This window comes from Patagioenas fasciata, chromosome 1, assembly GCF_037038585.1.
Source record: "Patagioenas fasciata isolate bPatFas1 chromosome 1, bPatFas1.hap1, whole genome shotgun sequence".
NCBI lineage: Eukaryota > Metazoa > Chordata > Aves > Columbiformes > Columbidae > Patagioenas > Patagioenas fasciata.
The window spans coordinates 57,038,201-57,064,483 of NC_092520.1; the positions used below are offsets into that span (position 1 = coordinate 57,038,201).

At 45.9% G+C, this 26,283-nt stretch overlaps 1 long non-coding RNA gene across 2 annotated transcripts; it reads right to left on the reverse strand.

Annotated features, from left to right (window-relative positions):
* Nucleotides 1-392: 392 nt before the first annotated feature.
* LOC139827627 (uncharacterized) lies at nucleotides 393-26,264 on the reverse strand. Of its 2 annotated transcripts, none has more exons than XR_011738504.1 (4): nucleotides 26,006-26,264; nucleotides 18,368-18,506; nucleotides 9,907-9,997; nucleotides 393-3,171 (listed from the first exon to the last, which is right to left on the reverse strand). It is a non-coding gene; the product is annotated as an uncharacterized lncRNA (long non-coding RNA). The 2 variants fall into 2 exon arrangements; XR_011738503.1 differs by lacking the exon at nucleotides 393-3,171 and adding an exon at nucleotides 6,432-7,188.
* Nucleotides 26,265-26,283: the final 19 nt, after the last annotated feature.

Sequence of the window (26,283 nt, forward strand, 5' to 3'; positions counted from 1 at the left end):
TGATGCTTTTTTTGGGAAAAAGCAGAATTGGATGTTAGCATAAGGGAAGGCCCTACCACGAAAAACCAAAACCCCTCCATATACATAAAAATAGCACATGCTCAGTATCATTGAGCTACCTCAAAAAGCCAGGAGCCACAGCCTGACCAGGCCAACAGATGCCCCTGCCCGACTTCAGCAGGAGGGGGAAGAAAATCAACTTTTAGCACCCCAAATAAGAGCGCTGGCTGTGACTTGCTCCAAGCCTCTTCTTGTTGGGAAGGCTTTGCACAAGTGGGAGGTGCCAACACTTCCAATGCACTGGCTCGAGGGGGCAGGGATAATTCCCCTACGTCTGCCACGGAACCTGCCCACCACCTTGGCATCTACACAGGTTTTACCTCTGAGACACAGAGGAATGATTTGCATCTCACAGATAGGGACCAGAGGCAGGGAGTGGGGTGGTCTCAATTGCTTTCTTTACAAATCGCAGTTGTACAATTTAGCATCACAGAGTCAGAAATCTTAAAGCAGGATGTTGCCTGTGATCCATGCTGGAAACTTTCAGAGGCTGTTAAAATCATGAATTTGTTATTCAGTGAGTATTTTGTGACAAAATACCACACAGCTTAGTGTGTTGTGGAAGCAAGTTTCTGATCCTTTTTTTTTCTTTGGTTTGACTCTCTGCCAGCATTGATTGTTTAAAGCAAGCCGTTAAGTTGGGTGCTGTTAAAATGTGTAATCTCGAAACACACAGACAGAGAGAAGCATTTTATTCTTCACGCCCCCTAATCAAAGTCAAATCTCGAAGCTGTCTAAAATCCCGATTACTTTAAAATAATTTTCAAACGCAGGACCAGGTCCCCATCCTTACACAGCTGTGAAAGCATGCTGCTGGTTCTTTAGTACCATCAATATAGTGCATGTGGGTATCACATCACCTGCCATGGATGTCCCTGAAGTGAGCAGGAATTTAACTCTCTTGCTGAAAGTGTCTTTAATCCCTGGCTCCCTATAACCGTGTGAATGTCCCTGCTTAGGAGGGGATGTAACCACACAGGTTGCAAATGGTCGGTGTCAGAATGAGTCAAAGCTTGGCTGATAGAAAATGGGAAAAACGAAGAATATTTCTAAAAGGACAAGAAATGGAGGGTGGTTTTTTTTTCAAGAGCAGAGGGAAATTTGAGAGAAGCCAGTAATTTCCCGCCTCTGCAGTGTTGTAGTCATCTGATGATTTCAGTTTGTCTTGACCATTAGTTACTAAACATACAATTTCACATGAGATGACCTGTTTGCCATGGCCTTATTATTTTTTTTCCTAAAAAACAATGCATTCAAGTAGCCTGGGACAACAGTCATTGTCCTAATCTGATTCAAATGCCAGCTTCTAAGAAGGGTAAAATTAGTATTTACTAGAAATGAAGACAGGGCTGTTTTAATAGCTAGACTTTGATAATCCTCAGAAGGTGTAGATAAGGATATGCACTGTCTACCCACCCACACTTGGTTCATAAATTAATAGCCTGGCTAGAGCTGGCAGAACCAATGCCTCTCACCATGAAAAAGCAATTTCTGCCTTCAGCTCTTTCTGGTAACAGGGAACAAAAGGCCCAGCCACTGCCACACCATCCTGGCCACCACAGCCAGCGAGATGCCCATGGGCAGCCAGTCCTACCACCCTCCCAAAAGCACCCAGGGCTCACAGCAGGAGCCTCCTGCTGATTCCCACCACCCAGCTCCGGCCGCCTCACCATGTGTCGCTGGTCAGAGCCATGTTTTACTTCCAGGCTCCATGCACACGAGTGGCCAGGCCCAAAGTCAGACCCTCTGACAGGGGTGGGCATTCACGTGCTGGATTCATGCTGATGGATCAGGCTCCTGCACCAAAACAATTATTAATTTAAATGATTGCATGGTTCTCATTTCACAGGCAGTTGTTCCAAATATTTGTTTTGTGCAACTGATCTGCCAGTTAAAAAATATCAATGTTTTTTCCAGTGCAGTGTGTGTTGATGACGGGATTAATGTTTGTAACTGGGTGCAGACTGGGCTGAGGACAGGGATGAAGGTGGTTTCATACTCAGAAGCACATTTTCTTCTTGAGATGCAAAATTCTTCATCCTACTCCCCGAGACAGTAGGTGGACTTCCCATGGCTGCCTGGCTCCAGGGGCTTGTGCATCCTCACATGGGGCTCATGTGAAAGGATAAGGTCTTGTAAAATGTCCCAGGCTTGACAGGGAAAAGGTACTTACTGCTTGGATGACCCAGGTTTTCATCAGAAACCAGTCTGAGGTAAAAGAAAGGTATCACATTGGGACTCTTTGGTAAGGTCCATTGAGCAAATGCTAATTAGAATCAAATTCATGCATGGGGTGTGGGCTTTTTTGGGAAGAAATATCCCTGAGTGGAGAGACCACACCCTCCACAGGGCAAGCGGCAAGCAGGTCCACGGATGGGGGCAGGGGGGCGGGCGGCGGAGTTAAATGGCCAACCCCTGAGCCACCCAGCTCAGGAGGAGGCAAATGACATCCTTAGACCAGCCTGAAAGTTTGCTTAAAGATCAGTTCCTCAAAGGAACCATTTGTGAACATGCCACCAGTGTGCTGCCAGGTGTGATGTGCTGCCAGTGAGGAGCAAGACGGTGCAGGGCAATGCTGCAGCAAGGTGGGACAGCCCCACCAGAAGAAAAGGAAGGGAGCATGCCAAGATGCAAACCCACCCCTCACCAGCAGCACTGAACTTCTGCCTTTCTGAGCATGCAGAGTGTCTGCAGGGCCTTGGCACTCAGCCCCAAGCAGGGCGATGCTGCAGACAAGCTTTGTCACAGTGGGAGCAGCCTGTTAACATCTCCAGGGCTTTTGAGAAGAGCAGGAAGAGGCTGTGGACCCACCAAAGCCACAGTGATGCTGGTTCCATTATAAGATGCTTCAGTGTCTATGGGGGGAAAACCAACTTGCTGTCACTCCTGTGTGTGCATCGTGCAGCGGGGAAGAAGCATTGAGTGACTTTTGTGTTTCCGATGGCAGGTATTTCTCCAGGCTTGAGCTGAGGAGGGTGGCGCAGAGCTTTCAACAGGTCCTGGTGCAAATTCACAGAGGTGCTGAATGGAGGAAGTGGTTGCTCTCATCTCCGGATGATCTGCTGCACACCAATTGCAAAGCCTTGTAGGAGGCCCACGACAAAGCTTACCCTGCATAGGCAAGGAGGGATGAGAAGTTAGTGGAAAAAACAAAACAAAACAAAACAAAAAAAACAATAAAAACAAAACAAAACAAAACCCCCAAAAAACCAAACCAAATCAAACAAACAAACAAAAAAAAAAAAAAAAACCAAACCAAACCAACCAAACAAAAACAAAACAAAACAAAACAAAACAAAACAAAAAAACATTTAAGGAAAGAAAAGGAAATTTTGTAAGGGAGGAAAAAGCCCACCCCATGTCACCCATGGGTTTAAGACAAGCTGGCACGGCCCTGCTCAGTATAGATTGAGCATGGTGAAGGCCAGCTCAGGCACTTCTCCATGCAGTAGCCATTGGCCCTGGAACCACAGGGGCTGCCAAGGTGACAGGGAGCTGGCCTGGGTGGTGGGAGGCCTCCTTGCCGTGTAGGGAAAATGTTGATGGAACAGGGGTGCATGGGGTTGGTGCACACCAGGGCTGGCTCCACACCCCAGGATGCCCAGATGGGCGATGGGTTGATGAAACTGAGTACATCAGCCCATATTGCTCAAGGGACTTAAAATCATAGAATCACAGAATGTCCTGAGTTGGAAGGCACCCAGCGGGATCATCAAGTCCAACTCCTGTTCCTGTATGTGACAACCCCACAGTTCACTCCATGTGTCTGAGGGCATTGTCTGGTCACTTCTTGAAGACTTGGCTTTTCCCAGGGGTCTGGTCTTGTGTGAGAGGGCCAGCAGGGTGGTAGAAGGAAGTAGGTAGAAGTGCAGAATATGACCTCCTTCACTTTCTGAACCCATCCAGAGCAGGGAGGGGGTACAGAGGGGGACAGGGGTGCTGGGGTACAGAGGGGGACAGGGGTGCTGGGCCCCAGCCCACATCCTCTCCATAGTCAGTGATGCCGAAGGAATGTTGATTTACAGCAAGGAATTAGGAGAAGGGAGAGATCGCAAAAATAGATTTTAATCCTCAGATGCTATTTAAGGATACCTAGAGGTGAAATCTGCTGCTCCCCACCATCCTGTCTTCCCATACACAAGAGATGCCATCTTGGGATTACACAATGGCACTGATTAAGTACTGTGTTAATTGCCACTTCTTGAAAGAACTTTTTTAAATAGGAAAGGTAGGGAAAAATACCGGCACAAAATGCCTACCACAAATTACAGGTAACTTGTGTCTGCGCACCTGGATGCGAAAAGTCGAGAGTCAGAGTCTATCTCGCTCAAACACTCATTTTCATAGAATCATAGAACAGTTTGGGTTGGAAGGGACCTTCAAAGGTCATTTAGTCCAAGCCCCTGCAATGAGCAGGGACATCTGCAACTAGATAGGTTGCTCAGAGCCACATCCAGCCTGGCCTGGAATGTCTCCAGGGATGGGGCATCTACCACCTCTCTGGGCAACCTGGGCCAGTGTTTCATCACCCTCATAATAAAAAAAAAAATCTGAACTCGCAGAGGCGAAGGGCAGGTGCCTTCAGGAGATTTTGGGGTTGGTGCCTGGAAATGGAACGGACCGACGGGGTTCGCCGCCTCCCCGGTGCCACTAGAGGTCACCGTCTCAACGAGGTACGGGCCCCGAGGAAGCGGCACCGGTGGCACCGGCAGTGGGGACACGGGCAGGGGCTCCGGCAGCGGGGGCGTCCTGCCAGGGCGGGGGTACAGACAACCCCTCAGGAACACGGGCTTGCACTCGCGTTCGCACGCAGGCGGTTCGATGAGCAAGCACCGATGTCCAGCCTGTGCAAACGCCGCGGGAAAGGTTTGTCGAAGCAGGCGGAGTTAAAATAGGTTATTAATATAAAGGAGGGGGTGGGGGGGAAATCAAAGGTTTGTGCTTTGACAGCGAGGGCTTCTTGAGTCACTTTGCTATACCTGATATATTACTATTAGTCATTAGTATAATAATTAAATATACTAACAAAATATTTTTCTACTTATTTGGTTAGGGAATTTAAAAGCATTCAGATAGAAAATGTGGTGGGTTTGGGTTGTGGTTTTTTTTGAGCTTCTGAAACTCAAGTCCTTTGAAGGACACCTTCCACAGCGTCCTTTGCAAAACCTTCCTTACCACAGCTCTTGGAAGATTATTTTTTTCAGGAAGCTTCAGTGCCAAGTATCTCCCACACTGACACCTCCATTAAATGCATCTTCATGTTTCCTTCCACCCAACAGCAAGCGTGAGGCAGAAATGAGGTCTGGCCACAGTGGGGCTTCACAGGAGCTGCCACATCTAAGTCTTTGCTTTTAAATCTTTGCTCCTTACTGTGTACAAATTAAAGATGCATAAGTAGGAGAGTTGTTAAACTTGCCCAATGGAAATACCTACAATGAGGCTGGCTTTTATCTTTCTCCCAGAGCTTCCTCCATCTCCTTCGTTGGATGGTTTCATTCATCCCTGAAGTTCAGGCTGCAGCCTCTTTGGGGTGGAGGACTCTCATTGACATGCCTCAAACATTTCTGGGTAGGGGAAAACTTAAAAGTAAGTAACCAGCATGGTTTTAGCCAGGTTTCGCTTTGAATAGCTGGCTTACCTCAAAGCAAAACTGAGAAAAAGCCTTAGGCTAACTCTCATGATCTTAAACCTCGGACTATTGCACATATTCACTTCTTGTTAGAGAGAAATTATTCAGATCTGATGCCGGCAGCTCTCGCTCCCGTTAGAAACCAGATGAAACACCCTCGATTTCAGCAGTGAAACTGAGAGCAGGATTTGTTTTTGGTGGCTACCCCCATATTTAGCTGGTGGAAATGCCGGCAGCAATCACCACCAACATCGAGCAAACCCACTCTCACTTTCCACGCCAGCACTCTCTGTTGAGCCGCTGCTCTCACGACGTCACATTTGGGGGAAGACCTGGACCTAAATCCCCATGTCAGACTGGTAAAAGCCATGGAGCGAGGAGGATGGGGGGATTTTTAGCTAGTGGAAGGCGATGGGTATACGGTACCAGGGAGCAAAACCCAGTCAGTGTGGCGTGGTACCCAAAATGCCTTTCCCCATGAAAGCTGCTGTGGGCCTGTGAGGGTACTTGCTCTCAGGAGCTCTTCCTATGAAATTTCCTATAGAAAACCACATTTTTATCATGCTGTAAATGCTTGGCAGTGCTGTTCCGCCTCCATGCTGTCACCGCATGTGGATACTGTAACGCTGGTGAGCAGGTTTGAGACAGGTAAATCCTTCCCCTTTGCAGCTCATAAAACAGCACCACTTCTTTTATCACAGCTCAGAGGCCATGACTCTTTTATTTTACAACTGAGTCTCACTTTCATTAGGGAACATTTAATTCACCTGCAGAACCAGATAGTCACCAAGCTCCTGGTTTCCAGCCTCTCTCTCAGGAGGAGATGCAGTAGGATGTCCAGGGCTCTACAATGCAGGAAACTCATCCAGGAAGATGCTGCTGTACGGAGTATTTCTGGACCTTTATTTTCCCCCATTCTTCCAGGCTGAAACCTGGGGGACAGCAGGCGTTTCCCTGTCCCCAAAGCATTATTTGTTTGTCCGCGACTTTGGCAAGCACATCGTAACAATCCATGTTTGTACAGGCAGCTCCCAGCACGTTCTGCAGCCATTCAGCTGCCTGGCACCTCCTGGGTCATTGTGGGACATGAGGGAGTGAATATTGCTTCCTGGTAAACAAAAAGGCACTGGTGTATGTGCTCCATTTTAATTTATTGCCAGAGATAGTCCTCATTACGCAAGGCCAGGCGTGGGGGCTAGAAGAAGGAGGGAGGGAAGATGCCAACAGGAGGAAGCACAACACCCTAAGGGCAGCAGAACCCTGATTTCTGGAGGACATTTAAAAGTGTCATCTGGCATTATGGCCTGCGTGGTGTGGGAGAGCCCCAGACCTTGCAACCAGAATCGATGACGCCTTTCCCAAGAGCCGCAGGAGATCTTCTTGGCAAATGGGGAACATCAAGCCAAGGGAGGTGAAGGTCCCACTAGTCTCAGCTGGAGCGGGCGCTACGTCCTGTGCAGGACTGCTCTTCCTTCCCCTTGTAGGGAAATCTACAGAGGCTGCAGAGAATCAATAAGAAAACCTCAATAATAATCACTGTGATTCATCAGACTGGAATTATCCAAAGCTGGAGCAGCTTTACTGCGGTTTATATCCATTTAATAAAATCTGCTTTTCATCTCCCTCTGAAGGCACATGACCCCAGTGATTGAAAGCAGGCCAGGAGAAGCCTGAATGAAAAACCCACTGTAGGTACAGGACAGACTCCAGTACAGGCAAGTTAGGTGCTGATTAGAGACCATAAACACTTGAATAGAAATAACAGGGCAAGCCAAGGTGCTGGAAAGGCGTTGCTTGTAGGAGCCAGAAGAGAAGGTGAAATGCAAACTGATAGAAGGCTCCATTCAGCACCAGATGGCCATAGCGGGCTCCTTCACGTAGTGTTTGATATACAAGGAGCTCTGGGGACAAGTTCTTAAGGAACAAGTGAGGATCTCGATGTATTTTAGCTCTTTATCATTCTGACTGCTCTGTTGACAACCGAGGTGGCAAGACCAAGGCAAGAAAAGAAGATGGCCCAGATCCTAAGTTTCATTATTCAGGTGTTGAATGGAAATCTGGATGACCCATTCATAGCCAGGAAGCAGGTACTTTTGAGAAACACAAATGAAAGCTAGTTAAAGTATAGTAAGAGGATTTCGAACATACAAGGAAAAAGTTGGTTCTCACTAGTGTTGTCTTTAGAGATTACTTACCAAATCCAAGAAATAAAAGCAATAGATCCATATACTTTTTTTAATTTGGTGATCAAATGGCCAGGCTTTACTAATATTATCAATGGATGATTAGGAAAAGGTGGCTGGTAAGATCTATTCCAGCCTTGTCTAACTTTTGATAAGAGTTAGCAAACAACGTTGATTGATATAATTCAATTCATTAGAGACAAGCCTTAAGGATCACAGACTTGCCTTTAGCAGGGAAGTTAATCTTAGTTAATGCTTTAATCGATTGCAAAAAAAAAAGACAGAAAGAAACACATGCCCTTCCCAGAAAGCTCCCAAACACCTACATTCTTCTCCTTGCAGTGATGTAAGCATCTAGGGGTTTTGAATATACCCAGGAAAATTAAATTTATGACATTTTGACAGATTGTGGGTATTTTGAAATACAAAAGTACAACACAAGTGTTTCTTGAATAAAACTACCGTATTTGTGTGAGTGAGATTCAGGATCTCTGGATTCACCCACCTACACTGAGACGTTTGCAAAGCAGGTGTCTTCACATGAGAAAATAATTTCAACTCTAATATTGAGACCCAGCCAGTGGAGCTGAGGAAAGACAAACCTCTGGAATTTCAGGCGGAGAAAAGAGTAGGGAAAAGTTATAATCTGGTAGCCAGGACAGTGAATTTTAAAAGCACACAGCTCCATTTTCTGTTATTTCTCAGATTTGGGACATAATCCTGCTCTGATTTAAGTCAACAGGAGTTTTGGTATTGACTTCAGAGGGATCAGATTCAGGCACTTTGTCTGCTCCAGACCTGACTGTTTTATTTGGAAATATAACTTTTTAAAACACACACTTTTCTCTTAAAATGCTACAAAGTAGAGCAAGTAATTACATTAGGCTCTACTTGAAGCTCCAGAGAATTAATACAAAGGCTGCTTGGCTCTTGCCAACTTTCACTATTACAATTTTACTAGCACCATATGCAGCACTACCTTACCTGCTTGTTTCACTTAGTCAGCTTATTGGGGGTTTTGGTCTTGTTTTTGTTTGTGGTTTTTTGCATTTAAAAGGAAAAAAAAAGGGGGAAAAAAGCACATGCAATATACATAAACAAAAGCTCCAGGGAGAGGGGACCAGCTCAGTGGCCCATATGGTCTTAGTATCAAAGAAATCAGAGGTGGAACAGGTCTGTTTGCTCAGCAACCGCATCCTTTTTGCAAACGTGCAATAGTTGGCTCAGGAAAAAATGTTCTTTTGAGTGTTTTTGTTGCTTACTGTCATGCAAGAAACTGTGAGGTGAGACATCCAGTGTTATTTTGAGCACCTCTGTGGCCAAAAAGGAAAGGAGTTGCGAGGCAGGGAGAGGACTGGCTGTGCCAGCTCTGAGACCATGGAAGTGCTGGGGATGGTTTTCTGAGGACAGCCGGGAAAGGGTTTCTGCAGAGGAGCATTCTCACCACAAACCCCAAATCCTGTGATTCTCCTGCGACTAATTCCAATGCAATGGAAGAACCAAATGCAAATTATACGTACAAGCCACGTCATGCAGCCGCATGTAAACCATCATGCTCATGACAGTCCTCTTTTTGTTTCATCCTAGTAAAAATGCCCTGCAGACAAGCCAATGAGGCATTTAGCTCTGCCAGTGTCCTTCAAGGCTGTTGTACTTCACTGCACTGGATCTGCCTGATAAACCTTCTGTTGAGTTGGGTCCTTTTCTGCATAGTAAATGGACAAGGACCTGGCATGTCACACTTGAGCGCCAAATTGTGGAGGTTGTGCCAATGGCAGCCTGTGATTTTTCTTGTAATTATAGCCCTGAGGATTGTTAGGTATGAGGTAGGCAATGAGAGCGAGTCCAACAGGTGTCAGGAAGAAGCAGTGTCAGATAGAACAGGCAGGTGAGGAACAGAAAAGGGAAAAAAAGGGCTGGAAAAGAACGGGAAAAGTGGCAAACTCAAGGAAAGTTAAAGTTGTTTCTCAGACATGGGTTTGGTGATTGAGTACAGTGTATAGATAACTTCTGTGCATTAAACAGAATATTTACCATGTCAGAGCTCCATCATTTAGCTCCAGCTTAGTTCAGGCTGTCACAAAACAAGGTTTTGTCTTCAGAAGACAGCTTGTATTGTCTGCCCCTGGAATCAGAGAGAAAAATCAAAGGATTTGCATGGAAAGGTTTGAAGTTTTAAATGGGAGACACAGCTTCCAGCCTCATTGGAAGTCTCCTACAGCTTATTCCACAATGAGTATACGGTTTGGGGGGGGGGCTGTTACTGTCAGTACACCACCTTGCGATGATGAAGTATATTGAGCTATGATTACCAAAAAGCACAACCACATGGAAATCAGACATTGGTGGCTTTAAGATCTTGGCTAGCTAAGGCTGACAGGTTTTGTTGCAGACTTGTTTCTGAACCCCAGCATAGCCTAATGCACACCTATGAGCAAAAGCTAGACTGGGACCAGCCCTTAGGAGCCAGGACCTGGCAGAGCTGCCCTTTCTCTCTGACCAGGTGAACTGACTGGTGGTCTGGGACACGCTTCTCCCTTGCTCTGGGAAAAGGAACACAGAGTCACAGACATGTTGGTTGCATGGGACTGCTGGAGGTCACCTAGACCAATCCTCCATCGAAGCAGGATTATGACCAACATACCGTTAAGTCAGAGTTTATTTAGCCAAGTCATAAAAAGCATTCAAGGAAAGAGCCTCCACCCTCTCTCCAGGCCACCTGGTGGAGAAGGTTTTCCTAATGGCCAGCCTGAACCTCTTCATCTGCCGTGTGTTGCCCCTTTTTACATCCTCTCGCACCACCAAGAAGAGTTTGGTTCTCTCATCTTTGTACCTACACTTCAGGTAGCCACAGGCTGCTGTTCAATCACCCTTTGGCTTCTTTTTCACTGGGTAAAACAACCCCAGCTCCCTCCACCTCCCTCACACCACACCTGTGCCCCAGACCCCTGGCCATGGTGGCAGCCCTCAGCTGGACCTGTTCCATTGTTCCATTGCCCCCCTGAAGCAGGGGTCCCAAAAGAGGGACTCCAGGTGCAGACCTACCAGTGCTGGGAAAGGGAAATTCCTGGTGCCAGGTCTTTCAGCCACAGTCTCATTTTGTGGGCCAATGCATGGGGTGGGCACCACCACGGCCCCGTCCGTATTCCCACCACCGGCTGTCAAAGGGGATCCAAAAATGGGAGAAATGGGGCAGTTCCAGTTACAGTCAAAGCTTTGGTGTCAAAGCACCAGAGAGCCTTCTCCTCGGGATCTGCATGTAATTAGCCATACTTATTCAGTAAATCAGAGCAGCACCCAACTTACATCCTCTTGCTCCTCAAGCTTGTGTTTCAGTCTAAGACTTACCAAAACATAGTTTTATATGCTAATTTCCTTATAGTAAACCCCTTACTGTATGTCATTCGTTGATACCAAGTGGTGTACATGTAAAAGTAGGCTAATATTATGTATATATTACCAACTTTATGAGCTCAAGAATTACAATGTGTTTGCTTTATTTAGGTGGTAAACTTTTTTAATGAGTCTGGAGGGTCCTTTACATAAAAGTGGTGACTCTAGCTTGGAATCTCTTTCCATGTTTATTAGAAATGTGTTTTACTTTACCATGAAAAAAGCCAAGAAAACATGCAGCCTTAAAGTCTAATGAAGTAGTTACTCATGCAGTCAAAGTTCATAAATTTTAAATACATTTAATTTATAAATTGAAAACATAGCTTGCACTGGCTTTTTCAAGATTATTGCTTGCCACAGGGGTTTCAGGATAGTTGCTGGGCCATGCTTGTTACCTCTTTCCTTTCAAGGCCGAGACTGAATCTTTACGATTTGCTCACATGCATTCTGATGTTCTTAGGGAAAAAAAAAAAAAAGTATTTTAAAAAAGGGAGCTTTTTAAAATATTAAAAATTGAAACCCAGCCTGCAGCCTCTTTGTTCTCAATGCAGGTAAGATTTGCTTTCGAGCTGACACTTAATAGAGAGCTCTTTCTGGTGGTGAGAAACACTGTGTCCCTCTGGAGACCTCTTTTCTGAGCTAATTGCAGAGTGCAGCCCCTGTCACGGCAGCCTGAGCTGGATTCCAGTCTCACACCAATAAAACCTCAGTGCCAGCCTGGGTTAGGAGCCTGGGAAAAGGGAGTTTAGGGAATGGGGGAAATGAAGATGCCAGCTCCCCACTTTTGCCCTCTGCAGCCCTCAGGTTGCTCATCCATCCCTCATGAGCAACTCCGACTGCACAGGCTCTGCCGTAATTTGTCCTACGTGCAAAGAGGTCTCGGGTACAAGATGTGCCACAGGGATGCCAGGCACTCGGTGGTGCTCTGCCTGTGTCAGGAGGAGGCGAGAGGAGGCACCAGCCTTGTGCCAGCTGGGATTTCCACCAGACACTCTGCTGGGCACCCTGCCTCATGCTGGTGCTGCCATGAAGCAAGCCAGCAGGTAGCCGACGACGGCAGGATCACTGCTTGTTGGTTCACAGCCACAAGAGCTTCAGTTAATTTTAGGTGGATGTTATAGAAATGGGAGTGTGCCTATGACAAGGGAAAGCTTCAAGCCCACAAGACCTACAATAGTGGTGTTGGTATTCAACCGCTGCAGCTATAGATTTTATACGGACAATCCCCACAAGCTTCTTCTAGCAATGAAGCAATACAGCTGAAGAAAAAAGGGTAGCAGGGCTCATCCTCCCAGTTTCCATGCCTCCAAACTGGTCAATTATACCTAAGCCAATCCAGAAAGATATTTTCCTCACTTGGCCTCCTGTGACAGACTTGCCACAGCATCCCTTGCCCAGTCAATCCCTATCTTAACACTTAAAAATATTTTTTCTACATGTAACTCACATAAGAACCATTTCTGTGTGGCTCATCTGGACGACTCCATTCTTGGACATGCAGGGACCTCCAAGGATTTCTGCAAAAGGCAGTTTGTGAGATGATGCCCCACAACTCACTGATACATGCCTCATGCTCTGCCCCACAGCTTCTCCCCTCTTCTCCCTCCCTGACCCCCACAGACCCTGCGTTGCTGCTGAGCCGTCAGCACATGCCAGGCCCAATCAGCGTGGGGAGCAGGACCGGTAATTGGAACAGGGAATTGCAAAGCACCAAAGCTTATCAACAGGCAGCAGGAGAGATTCAGGCTAGACATGAGGAAGAAATATTTTACAATGAGGGTGGTGAAACACTGGCCCAGGTTGCCCAGAGAGGTGGTAGATGCCCCATCCCTGCAGACATCCCAGGCCAGGATGGACGGGGCTCTGAGCAACCTGATCTAGTTGAAGATGTCCCTGCTCATTGCAGAGGGGTTGGACTAGGTGATCTTTGAAGGTTCCTTCCAACCCAAACTATTCTACAATTCTGTGATTCCATGAAGAGCTCAGCAGCCATCCTTGGCGACCTGGCCTGAGGTCCAGAGCAGGCTGGCAGCCTTTTGTTCGGCAGCGCAGGGTGGACACACATGGCTGCTCCACTTGGAGCGGGCACAGCCATGGTTCGAGTTGGGGGAAAGCTCCTCACCCAGTGCAGCCTCCTCCTTCTGCCATGGCTGCCAAGGCCATGGAGAGCAGCACGGGAGCAGGCAACTGGCACAGAGCTGGGGTGCCCACACTCACCAGGGGATTTTTGCGGTAGCCTTGGGCACAGCTTCTCAGCCACTGAAGTGTCACCAAGCATCATCACTATGCACACAGACGTAGCAGCTATTTTCTCATACGTCTTTTACTCATTAACCAAACAGTCTAAATATAGCCCTAATAAAACTAGCAAGAGATGGTGGGTGCCCTCTGCCTATCTGCAGCACTGGCTTTCCATACTGGATCCTTCACTTTGCCAGTGCCACGTCAGGTGCCCTCTGCTCTCAGCCCTGGAGCGAACAGGTAATTTACATGACATGTTGTTATCACACCTGTAAGAAAGACAGGCGGCCTCAGGAACAGAGCCAGCTCCGTCCTCCTTGCTCCTGCCAGCCCACCGTGCCCTGTGCGATCCTTCCCTCCATCCCTGACCAGACGATGTTGCTCCTGTCTGGACATTCAGATAAACCAGGCTCTTGGTGCAGCTGACATGGGTAAAATTCAGGAGTTCACAGCCTGGCTCCTTTTACGGGAGTTGTTCTCACTCATTACCCAGGATGGGTCTGTCGGGAGCTCTCCGGTCCCAGCAGGGGAAGATTTAATCTTAGTAGGGAGCTAAAATGGAAACTATTCTCTTTGCTGGGGACTGGGAAACATTCGGGACGTATCAGGAATATCTGATATGTTCATAGTCTGTGTCCCTGAGTTCAGCCTCGGCTTGATGCCAGGTAGCAGTATCTCCACACCTTCCAGCCACTGGCTGCCAGCCATCACTTTCCCCTTCACTCAGCAATTTATTCAAAACAGTGGAGAAGAGGGAAGGCACCTGGTTTCCATGTGTGGATTTTAGACTATATCCTAGACGTAGGTTATGCAGGAGTTATGTTTGTCCATCCCTTTCCCCAGTTCTGTAATAATTAAAAAAGATGGTCAAGGGAGAAAATTAAATGTACGTTTGCACTTTGTCTGACGAAGAAAAAGGTTATGGATTTTTAAAGGTTTGTTGGTATATTCAAGGTAAAGGAATATGGTTGTGACTTCCTGCATGTTGAAATATTATTTCACTTGTCAGCTTATTATTGATTTAAATTTTTTGTCCATTCCTAACAAAACAGGCTTTCCAATGCAGTAAAAATTCTAGATAGTCTCCAAAACTCGTCGAAGGAGCAGCCCACCATGAGACTTTGTAATCTCTCTACAGGAATTCCTCAGCATATCTGACTCAGCGCAATTTCCTTGGAGTAAATGGAAGACCACACTTCCCTATGCCTTGAATTCCTTCTATTACAATACTTGAGGCAGCACAGCATTTTATAGAGAGTTAAAAGCTTGTAAGTGGCATGATACCCTCATCAGAAGTAATCTGCCTTTTGGTGAATGGTCTCACATCCATCCTTCCTTGACCAGGGATGATTTTTCTTGGTAGCTGGAAATCTAACTCTCCCTTTCTTCTCTTGGGATAACAATATGAGAAAAAAATATGTCAGTGAGCAAATATTAGGTGGTGAAGCCAAAGGAATCATGTTCTTTTGAGACAAAACTCTCTTTACTTACAGCTGAGTAGACAGAGATTAAGTTATAAGGCACCTGGGCTCCTTGCCAGTTCATTCCCATCTGCTTGTCAGGAACAAATGCTTTGTTATTTGGCTGGGTAAGAGAGCAAAGAGCAGGAGAGAGGGCAGTGGGCCATGGCCACCCAGATGAGCTGCTCTTGCCTGGGACCTCCAGCACTAATGCTCCATGTCAGTGACAGAGGGAGGGCCAGGGCTGACTGGCCAGCAGAGGTGGGCACTGTTGAGAAAAAAACATCTGGATAGAAGAGAAATGGATGAAGGTGGCTCCGAGAGAGCTGGGTCTGCTCAGCCTGGAGAAGAGAAGGCTGAGAGGGGATCTTATCTATGCTTATAAGTATCTCAAGATGGGTGTCAAGAAGATGAGACCAGACTCCTTTCAGTGATGCCCAACAATAGGATGAGGGGAAATGGCACAGACTGAAGTACAAGAGGTTCCATCTAAACAGGAGAAACTTCTTCACAGTGAGGGTGCCAGAGCACTGGAACAGGCTGCCCAGAGAGGTTGTGGAGTCTCCTTCTCTGGAGACGTTCAAAACCCACCTGGACACATTCCTGTGAGATCTGCTCTGGGTGAACCTGCTTTAGCAGGTGGGTTGGACTAGATCATCTCCAGAGGTCCCTTCCAATCCCAAACATTCTGTGTGTGGATATGTGAGGCTTATGAAAAACAAAAGCAGATGTGAGAAATCAAGAAAGTCAAGGAGACACTTTTAGTGTACCTGTGAGATCAAGCCACTCCAGATTGCTCTTTTTAAAATTTGTTTGTTTGGCTTGCAAAACTGGAGCACACAGCGTGCTCCACTCATGAAGACAGCACTGGGAGGAACTACAGTCCATAGGAATGCATGGACTGCACTGCTGTATGCATTGTCAGCCCACCAGACTGCCACCCTTCACCCACTCATCTATATGAAGGGAGAACAGTATATGAGCTCATCCATACTGAAACAGCCTTTTCAAATATTCACATACCATAACCAGCCAGCGCATCCCATTTGAGTATCTGTGAATACAGCTGCAGCACTGTGTAACATCAGAACAGTAATCACCCTTTCCACACTTAAGTTTTCTAGTATTTTAATTTAGGACTACAAGTGTTCTGCACATTACTATTTAGGAGATCACCTAATTTGAAAAAAAGCAAAACCAAAACCAATAAAAAAAACCAAGCAAAAAAACACCTGACCTGCGAAAGTCTTGGCCCTGTCAGGTTGTGGTTGGTGTTACCTTTCCTTTTCTCAGTGGCCCTGCACTGTATTCCTACTCATCCGAATCCAAGTGCAACAAACGCCTCTTTTGAGCAGTAACCTTCTGCAACGTAACCTTTGCAGACCTACCCACCATGTAGGAGTGTTTGTAGATTATTTTCAGTGTAAATATCCTAAGATTTTCCTTGTTAACAAACTCACACGTCAGGTGAGATTCTTTTCACCACAGCCTCTCTTGTCTGCTCCTGCCTGTCTGCACGGCGATCATGTACAGCACAGCGAGTGTCCCTCCCAGGGAGTGTACTGTAATTTCCGGAGAGAAAAGGTCACCGAGGGAGCCATCATCATTTCAACAGCCCTTCCCAAGCTTTTCTGTCTCTTGTCTATGTAAATGACATGCATAATCTTCTTCATATCTGATCAACCTTCCTACCACCAATCATAAATCAAAGAGGAAATTTTGTGTTTATCTGTAATCTGCATGATCTTTTTATCTTTGGTGGGATATGGAAGACCTAAGTCAGAACATAATTTGAAATTTCCAGACTTCCTCTAGTTTACAATGAATTTATAATACAGAATAACAGAGATAATAATTTGCATAACTGATGTTTTATGTGAATTTTTGATATTCTAACCCCATTGATTGTTATTCTAATCAAGTTTCAGAGCAACCTCCCTCCTGCTACTGACTGGGACATATGGACACAAATTTTTAGAGCATGTGAAGTAATGGCTGGGACAGGTTGTCAAAGGAGATCTTATACAAAAAATCAATAGGAGGACCCCTTGCTCCTTCTGCACTCCTTCCCCTGAATTATCTAAGCACTCCTAGGAAATCACTTTGCAAAGGGCAACCTAAGAATGAAGTTTAGTTGGAAATGAGGGCAAATAATATTATTAAACAAGTTTGTGGGTGGCAGCTGGCAAAACTACCTATTGTAGTTTACCCATTAGAAAAAGGTACCTCTTGATTTTTTGTTACTCATTCAAATTTGGGTACTTAGAGACCCACCCTCTAGAATATAAAAAGGAGCTTAATTATGGGAGGAGCTGCTGTGGGTTTTCTCGCTTTTCTCCCTCATTTGAGAAAGCAAAGAACTCAATGCAAAGGATCGTAATATTTTTGTTGGCACAGGTCAGGTTTGTATTTACTGATCTGGCAAATCAGGTTCCATTTACAGTCACACACCATTTCTATGTCACACACAAAGGTATTTGTGTGAAACTGCAGCACTAGGAAAAACATTACCCCATTTTGTGCCTTCTTCCCTCTCAACACCTCTTTCTTCTTCTTCCATCTTCCACATACTTGCCCAACCCCTTGCCTCCATTTTACCCCACTTTAAAGTAGTTTAATGAAGATGTGTCCCTAGTTTGCCCATGAAAGTGTCATAAGGGACAGTGTTAGGAAGTTTCCTCCTACTGCCTGCCTGCAAGCCACCTTCTTCCACCACCTTTTTGACTGTCAGGTCGTCTTCCTAGGTGGCCACCCCGGCCTCTCCCCATTCTCACTGTGAGCATCACAGCGGTTTTTCATCACGTCTTCGGCATCTTTTTTAGGAGCTGACAGTCCTCCCAGGCTCCCTTTCCCATTAAAATTCCTTTCCACAAGACTGCATTTACCGATTCTTTGAGCGGGTTGAAGTCCTCTGATTTAAGTTCATTAGTCCATTGCTTTCACTCCCTCCTCTCCTGAAATCTGAAAGCTCTGCTGATTTGCGATTTTTTTGCACCCAGATCGCCTTCGTCCAGCAGCAGTTTCTCAACAAGTTTTCCCATGTTAACCAGCAGAAAATTGCAAGCCACTGAGCACAGCTGCATACACCTCACACCACTGAAACAAAAAGCCGCTTTTTATCCCCAAAACTTCAGGGATGGGTTACACAGTGCAGTTGCCTCCCAAACACAACCCTAGGACAGAGTTTCTGCTGCTGTTGGATGTATAAGCATCGCTTCCCTGTGTCCCCTGCTGCATGCAGGGACCTAATTCAAGGTACCAGCTCTGCAATCAGCCTCCTGGTCTCCATGCAAGCAGTTCCCCCAGGAGCCAGGAACCAGCTCAAACACTTCAGCTCCGCACTGTCCCCCACTCCCATAAACCCTAGGATGGGTCTGTGAACTTTAAAGCTGTGTTGATACCCCTGTCCCTGGATCAAGGGTCTTCTTTCCCCGGTAACAGGCAGTCGGGCGTTCAGATGTGGTTACCGGTTTTGCAAGGTTCTCATCTTGGATGCTGAATTTCTCTCTGAAGGGAAGCAGCATCAGGCACCTGTCAACACTGAAAGTCACATGCAGGTTGTCTTAAGAAAGGGCAACAACAACAAAATCAAGGCATACAAATTCTGAACTGCAGACTTCAGAAAAACAGGAAAAAAAATTGTTTTTTTGCCTGGATTTCTCCTAGAAACAGCCACCATAATTCTCTGAAAGACTGAAGATCAGGAAAATTATCTTTTACCTTTACTCACATCATCTTACATGGCATTTTAAACATAAAATTATAAAAAATCACCATGATTTTAAACTTCTAATTGTAAAGTTCTTGGACTTCTAAGTGTAAAACTTAAAGCAGCTACGTAAAGCTCTTCTCATTATTAAATTCCCCCAGAATTAGGGGGCTGGGTGCACTGAATTACTATTACTGTTCAACACACATCCTGCTTCTCACTGCTCTCTGCCCTGCTTTTGCTTTTCTCCAGCCATTTATTACCTTCTTTCTTTTCCACACTTCGTATTTCAGGCTGTCGAGGGGAAAGCAGAGTCCGACTCCCGCAATGAGAGATGCTTCACCTGCAGAGCCTGCTGGGAGTGAAATTGAGAAAGGACAGCACCAGCCCAGGCAATTTCACTCACAGCGGGCACTTGCAGGTGAAGCATGGCCATAAAATGCAGCAAGGTTACTCGCCTGATGCTTCCCAGCACAAGCCACCAGCTGATTGCTGCTTCTTTCACATCTTTTCACCCGTTTCCTGGCAGAAATCACTTGCTCTGACCCCAGCGAGGAGGCAGGAACCAGCCACACAGAATCATAGAATGTCCTGAGTTGGAAGGGACCCACAAGGATCATCCAGTCCAACTCCTGTCCCTGCACAGGACAACCCCACAGTTCACACCATGTGTCTGAGGGTGTTGTCCAGTTTCTTCTTGAACACTGTCAGGCTTGGGGCCGTGACTGCCTCCCTGGGGGAAGAACCTTTTCCTAATGTCCAACCTAAACCTCCCCTGGCACATTTTCCTGCCATTCCCTCGGGTTCTGTCACTGGTCACCAGAGAGGAGAGACTGATGCCCCCCGCTTCCCCTCCCCTGTAAGGAAGCTGTAACCACCATGAGGTCTCCCCTCAGGCTCCTCAAGGCTGAAAACCAGGGCTTGCTAATGGGGGCTGAGCCCAGATCAGTGCTCCAAAGGTTGAAGGCTCAGCTTAAGTGTGGCCTGCCCGTAGCACCACTGGAGGCCTTGCTTGGGCCACCTTCCCACCAGTGGCATCCCGGGGAGGATGCCCCATGGTCCCACCTGCCTCACCGGGTGTGACAACAGTCCTGTAGAGCTGTCACCTCTGCCACTGCCTGACAGGACAAAGGTGACTTGCAGCTGTGGCGTCTGATAATGGTACCAGCCTGATGCTCAGTGTAATTTAGGACAATCTAAGGCCAGGCTGAATGGGGGCTCTGAGCATCCTGTTCTAGTGGAAGATGTCTCTGCTCATTGCAGGGGGTTGGAATAGATGACTGTTACAGGCCCCTTCCAACTCAAACCATTCTATGATTTTCTGATCATTTTGGCTGGTGGCTCTCACAGATCAAATTTCAGCACAGGTTAGGTCCCAAGGGGTAGGGACACTATCGCTCCAGTTTCACTTTGCCCCAATTCTGCTTTCTTGGCAATTTGAAAGTCCTGCGTATTAGAGGACACCTCTTCACCAGCTCAGGATTTTTAAATTTTGATAGGAATATTCCTCAGAGCTTGATTGACACCAGGGTTAAGATGTTTCCCTCAGATGGATTAAAGTAAGGAGCAGTCATGAGAGAAGTCCAGTGATGCGGCTCTGCCATCTACCCCTTTCTTCAGTACAGGGAGTAGGGGATGAAATTTAAAAGCTCCAAATTTGAAACAAACAAGGAGACTTTTCTTACATCATTTGTCAAGTGAAGATATACCATGTCATACCTGAGACCAAAATATTTTGCAATCTAAAAAGGCTTAAGCCTTTAAGGGGAACAGTCATAGTTGCAGTTAGATCATATTGATAAGGCAGGATATAAAGTTACGACATATAACCTTGTATGCCTTCAGGGCATACAATTCTGAGAACTGAAGGGATTATTGAGAAACTCCGGTTCTAAATAGTGCTTCTTACAGAGTGCTCCATAGTCCTTGTTAGAGACTTGAATACCAGGCAGTGCCAGAGCAATTCCTGCAGCACTGGTGCATGGGGGAAATCATTACAACGAATACTCTTTCTATGAGTCCAAAAATACCCATCAGACCATTTGCAAAATTCAAGGACTGAAATTAAGACCTAAGAAGCACAGTGCAGTGTACCTGAACACTCAGCTCCTAATTTGGCACATAATTCCCAATTGAAATTAGTGGAAAAATAGAAGTCTCAAAAGGATTTAACTGCCTCAATAGCTTCGTAGTTCTTGTCCAGATTTCCAGCAGCTGCGTCCCAAATCAGCTCTGCAGCCTTTACTGCATTGCTCATGAAGGCTTCTCATAATCTGAATTTCAAAAACATTACTTGCTTTATTATGGCGCAAAATTCACCACCAGGAAGTGGACTTGGGTGAAGATCTTTGTCAATTAACGTGGCTGATTGCATGTGTTAATACGTCATAGCACAGAAGGGTACAGGGCAAGGATAGAATACCTGAGAAATGTGATCACGGATTAACTGCTCGTAAGCAGACAGGGTGTGTGCGTGCATTCCCACTTACAAATTAGAATAATTTTTATATAGATTATTATGCACATTTTTTGTCCGAAAATCTAGTTTAACTCTTGTCAAAGATCCTGAACAGTCTATTCTTGAAGGAAAAAAAAAAAAGGACATTCTTCTTTTCCCATTTGAGACAAACTAGTGATAACCAAGAGTGGTATTTAAGCTTGGCAATTTGGATAAACTTGGATAATTAAGCCCACAGTGATGCTATTAATTACTGACTGCACTGACTCCTGTAGAGGTAACCAGCTCAATTGATTTGAGGCCCATAGAGTTATGAAAAGAATTCTCCTTATCCACAAACATACTCCTGTATAAAGGTTCGTTTCTTCCCAATGCCTAATTGGTACTAACATGAAGAACAATTATATTACTACACACTGAGAACTGAACAAATTAGCGTAGCCCAAACCAGACCCACTCCAAACACAGGAGACATGGGCCAGGTGGGCAGTGATCTTCCCGCACTTGCTTTTGTGCTGGTTTAAAGTTCACCAGGGACCTCACAGAACCCTTACCTATAGCAACTGCTGGAGAGAGCCATAAACGCAGCTGCTCCCAGACCACACTGGCTGGTGCCATGTGTCCCCTTCCCTCCTGGAGGAGCCTGGTTTGTGTTTACTGCAATGCATCACTGTGTCCCTCTTGGCACACTCATTTCTCCAAAAGCTCTGCCCCATTGCCTAGATAAAGGAGTCAGCTGGGCTGAATTTAGCCTCAAATAGAGAGTAACAGCTGCATAATCATCTCAGCATTTTCTTTTTAGAAGTAATTCAGCAGCAGTTTTTACCTGACAGAGTTCCTTGCCTATTTTACTCAGCACTTTCTCTTTTTTAATTTGGTGAGTCGGGTACTGGACTGATTGCACATTTCTAGCTCCATATGAAATAGTGGGGAAAAGGACCTAGGCTTCTATAGTATACCAAAAATCTGAAAGGACTTGTGTTAAATATTAATTTGAAGCTGGTCATGAAGTCACAGGAGGGTACTGAATCTAATGCCTGAACAAAGATTAAAAAAATAAAAATCCCCAAACCCAAACAGACTTGCAAGTTGCAAACCCAAATAAAGACAGCAAAGGCACAACCAGATGACTTTCTATAACACATGCTGTGCAACTTGTTTGAATGTTGCACTGTTTACTCAGGTAAGGAACTGGCTGCTGCTCAAGAGAATATGCTTTTCCTGTAACGCTGCAGCTCTTCTTTGACCTGAAGGAGAAGCACACGTCATGTGTCACCAAGCCCTGCAGAGTATTCCCAGATCGCAGCACCACTGCTTCAATGGCCCTGAGCTGCAGGGAGCGACACCTGCCTGCAGAAGGACTGCACCTTGGGGAAGGGGGACGAAAAGCCAGCAGGATCTCTGCCACGGTGCCTTGCGGACGATTCTGCCATCCATCTGCCTGGGCTGGACGTGCTCCTGCCAGGCGCCCGCTCCTGCCACTCCCACAGGTTATGTGGTAAATGGCAGGTTCCTCTTGCCAAGGCAGCTTTAGATCCACAAAAGGACTAAGGCACTCGATGTGCTTAACTTACAATGGAGGCACAGAGCCATAACCATGCTCTGTTGCCACCTCACTGAGGAGGCACACAGACTCCCCCATTTTCAGGCTCAAACCCTAAAGGTTGGCCTCTGATCACTCACAGAAGCACCTTATCCTCAGCAGCACTGCCTTGCTCAAATCTCCTCAGGCCAAAGTAGCATCAGCCTTCACAAACTATAATCCTTCAGTTGTTTCATCTGCAAGTTCTCAGACTGCTGGGAGGGGAAGGTGTTACCAGTTATCATCATTAGTACAGCCTTCTGGGACTTTAACTCAGCCTTCACCTGATGAGGTCCTCACACATACTTCTTGCTTTCTAGAAAAATGACCAAACTACCAGTCTAGGCCTCTTTAACAGCAGGGGATTTCTCCCAGATATGAAATTTGTCATTAAGTTATTAGTGCCAGTTGTCTCAGGAGAGAAAAAGAGTGTGCTTATTCACAAAGCTCTCAATTTTCAGTGTTAGGGAAACTCATTTGCAAGAAGGTAGATTTGGGTTCCAGGTTGCAAACATATAGTTTATATTTTATATAATATTTATATTTTTAAAAAATAATGTTGAAATAACTATTAACAGTAATGTGGATGTCAGTTGTATTCAATTAGCACCCTAAACATTATGCAGCAGAGTATTATTCTGCTCTTCTGGTACTAAAAACACATAAGCTGAATTGTAACCTGTGGCTGTAAAGCTTGTAGCGAGGCAAACTTAACTGTGTCCTTGCCCCCTCCACAGCAAGAAGTATTTATCTGTTCCACACAGCAAGTTGAAAAGCTTGGCAACTTGGCTGCTAAGGCACTATAGTGAGAAAAGCGAGTTTCAGTGCCCTTGGGCAAAGGAGAGAATGTGCTGCGAGAAGGCACTAAGACACTAGCCACTGATATGTAGGATACAAGAGACTTTGAAGAGTTTGTTTCTGAAATGAAGAACTAAATTCTGAGAGCTGTGGATCCCCCAAAGGAGGTGGCATGCCTCACAGCCCAGAAATTGGCAGCAAAAGGTGAGAACCACCACAATAATAGCAAAAGTCATTCACAACTGTTTCTGATAAAAAAAGAGCAGTAATTCAAGAAGTGGCACTTATTTTCCCAGCAGTTTCTGAACACCCTATATTCTTACATTTGTATTTTCTTATCACAAGAATTTCTTAGGAAAAACCCAGGCTATTCATCTGCTTTGGCTTCTGTTGGTTCACTAATCTCTGAAACGGTAATTCTTCCTGTGTTTTATTTCCTAGTCTTGCATGACCTTGGAACTTCTCATGATAAAACCTGTGATACTTGTTCTTCTTGTACTAAAACCACACCCCCTGAATTGGAACCTGTGATTGTAAAACCCATAGCAGGGGAATTTGAGATGGGAAATTATCAAGTAAATTCCCACTGAAGTTCTCACTAAATTAGAATAGATGGGTTTTGCCCAGGCTGAAATGAGATCTCAAGGACCATGGCTATTCCTAGGGTTATAACCCGTGGTTACAGCTACTCCAAAAGAGTTGCTATATTGAATTAATAGCACAGCCTACAAACTGTTTTTCCACATCACCTTTGTAGAGCAGAGAGCATAATAGCATATGGCATCACTTCCACTGAAATGCTCTTTGGACCCACTGGCAGAGCACCCCTCAAAATTGCTCTGAATCAGCAGGTTTTGCAGAGTACAACGAGGGATTTAAACGGATCACAAAGCACACCGCAGCTCCTTCTCACTGCGTGGCTTTTGAAGCGTTCTCAAGGAAGACGTGGATTAAATGGGCAAAGGCTTTTAAATATTCTCTCATGCAAAGGAATGGAATTAGGCCCACAAAAGTAATTTGCTTGGAATATTAACCTGGGAAATGGGAGAGATGTTTGAAGTCCCCTGTGGCAGAAGAGAAACTCAGCTTGGGTCATTTACAACCTGATTACCCTAACAATGAGTAATTTTAAATAAAGAGAGGGAACTGGGATTTCTTCTCCAGCTGTGCTTGTCACAGGGGTTGATCTTATAATTGCGCTCTTAGGATATCTACAGGATGAGACAAGCAGGAATTAGACCTAGGAGTGAGAAAGGTAGATGAACAATTAAATATAGAGAGTTCAGAAATATCTAATGTATATGTTATAAATCAACATATATTTATATAAAACTAAGGCTTATGTAATGTAGAAAATAAATTTAAAATATATTAAAATAACCTTACCTAAGGAGTACATTTTGTGGCCTAGGTGCTTAAATGCTCAACACTGTATCTGGCCGGGCGCCGTGTGAAGTAACCCACCTGCTGCTCCACCCTGCAACTGCGGCCAGGTGCCTCATGTATTGCTTGCTCAGGCACCTGTACGCTGCGTCATAGGACACAGACCCGACACCCCTTTGGACAGCCCTGCTCGTTCCCTGCTGGCTTCACCAGCTGCCTTAAGACCTTGGTGATATATAAGATTGTGTGAGCAACAGGTCTATCCCCGAACTCTGATAAACAGAAGGAAATCAAAGATCCTGTGAGATTGAGGGAATTAGTGGAAACACTGCAACATTTATAAATGCATTTTTTCATTAAAGGCTGTTGTTCGGAGTTTCTAAAGCTGCACAAGCCCAAACTTATGGAATAGGAAAGGTAGCGAGAAGTTCCCTACATTATCAAAACAATAGACTCTTTACGCTTGCCCCTTTAATACATTTTTTTCTTGATGGGATTTTTTTTTTGGTAGACCGTGCCACACGACAGCAGCCATCACTGACATGGAGGGAACGCGGACACAGGTTGTTCTGGATGTTGAGCTGAAACAGACATCCACCACCGCCAACACCTGTCTGTCTGTCATTCCCTGACTCCACTCATCCACTGGCGGGACTCACCCCCAGTTCAGTTTGTACACAGTGGAACCCTTGAAAATGGAAAGGAAAGGAAGAACCAAATAAAAAATAGCAAGGACCACCCCTCAGTTCAAGAAGGACAGGGAACTGCTGGAGAGAGTCCAGTGCAGGGCAACAAAGATGATTAAGGGAGTGGAGCATCTCCCATATGAGGAAAGGCTGAGGGAGCTGGGTCTTTTTAGTCTGGAGGAGACTGTGGGGTGACCTTATTAATGTTTACAAATATATAAAGGGTGAGTGCCATAAGGATGGAGCCAGGCTCTTCTTGGTGTCAGCCAATGATAGGACAAGGGGCAATGGGTATAAACTGGAACACAGGAGGTTCCACTTAAAAATGAGGAGAAACTTCTTCTCAGTGAGGGTGACAGACACTGGAACAGGCTGCCCAGAGGGGTTGTGGAGACTCCTGCTCTGGGGACATTCAAAACTCACCTGGACACATTCCTGTGTAACCTCATCTGGGTGTTCCTGCTCCGGCAGGGGGATTGGACTGGATGATCTTTCAAGGTCCCTTCCAATCCCTGGCATTCTGTGATTCTGTGAACAGCCGCAAAGGCAGCGCAGCCCGAGCAGGGCCAGGCCACGCTGGGAGCCCCGGGCGGGTGTCCCAAAAGGCCGCTGGGCGCCACTCGCACTGCCCGTGGGCGTTCCCCGCGCCGCTCCCGGGCGGCCGGGTGGGGCCCGGGCCGGTGGGAGGGCGGGGCCGGTCC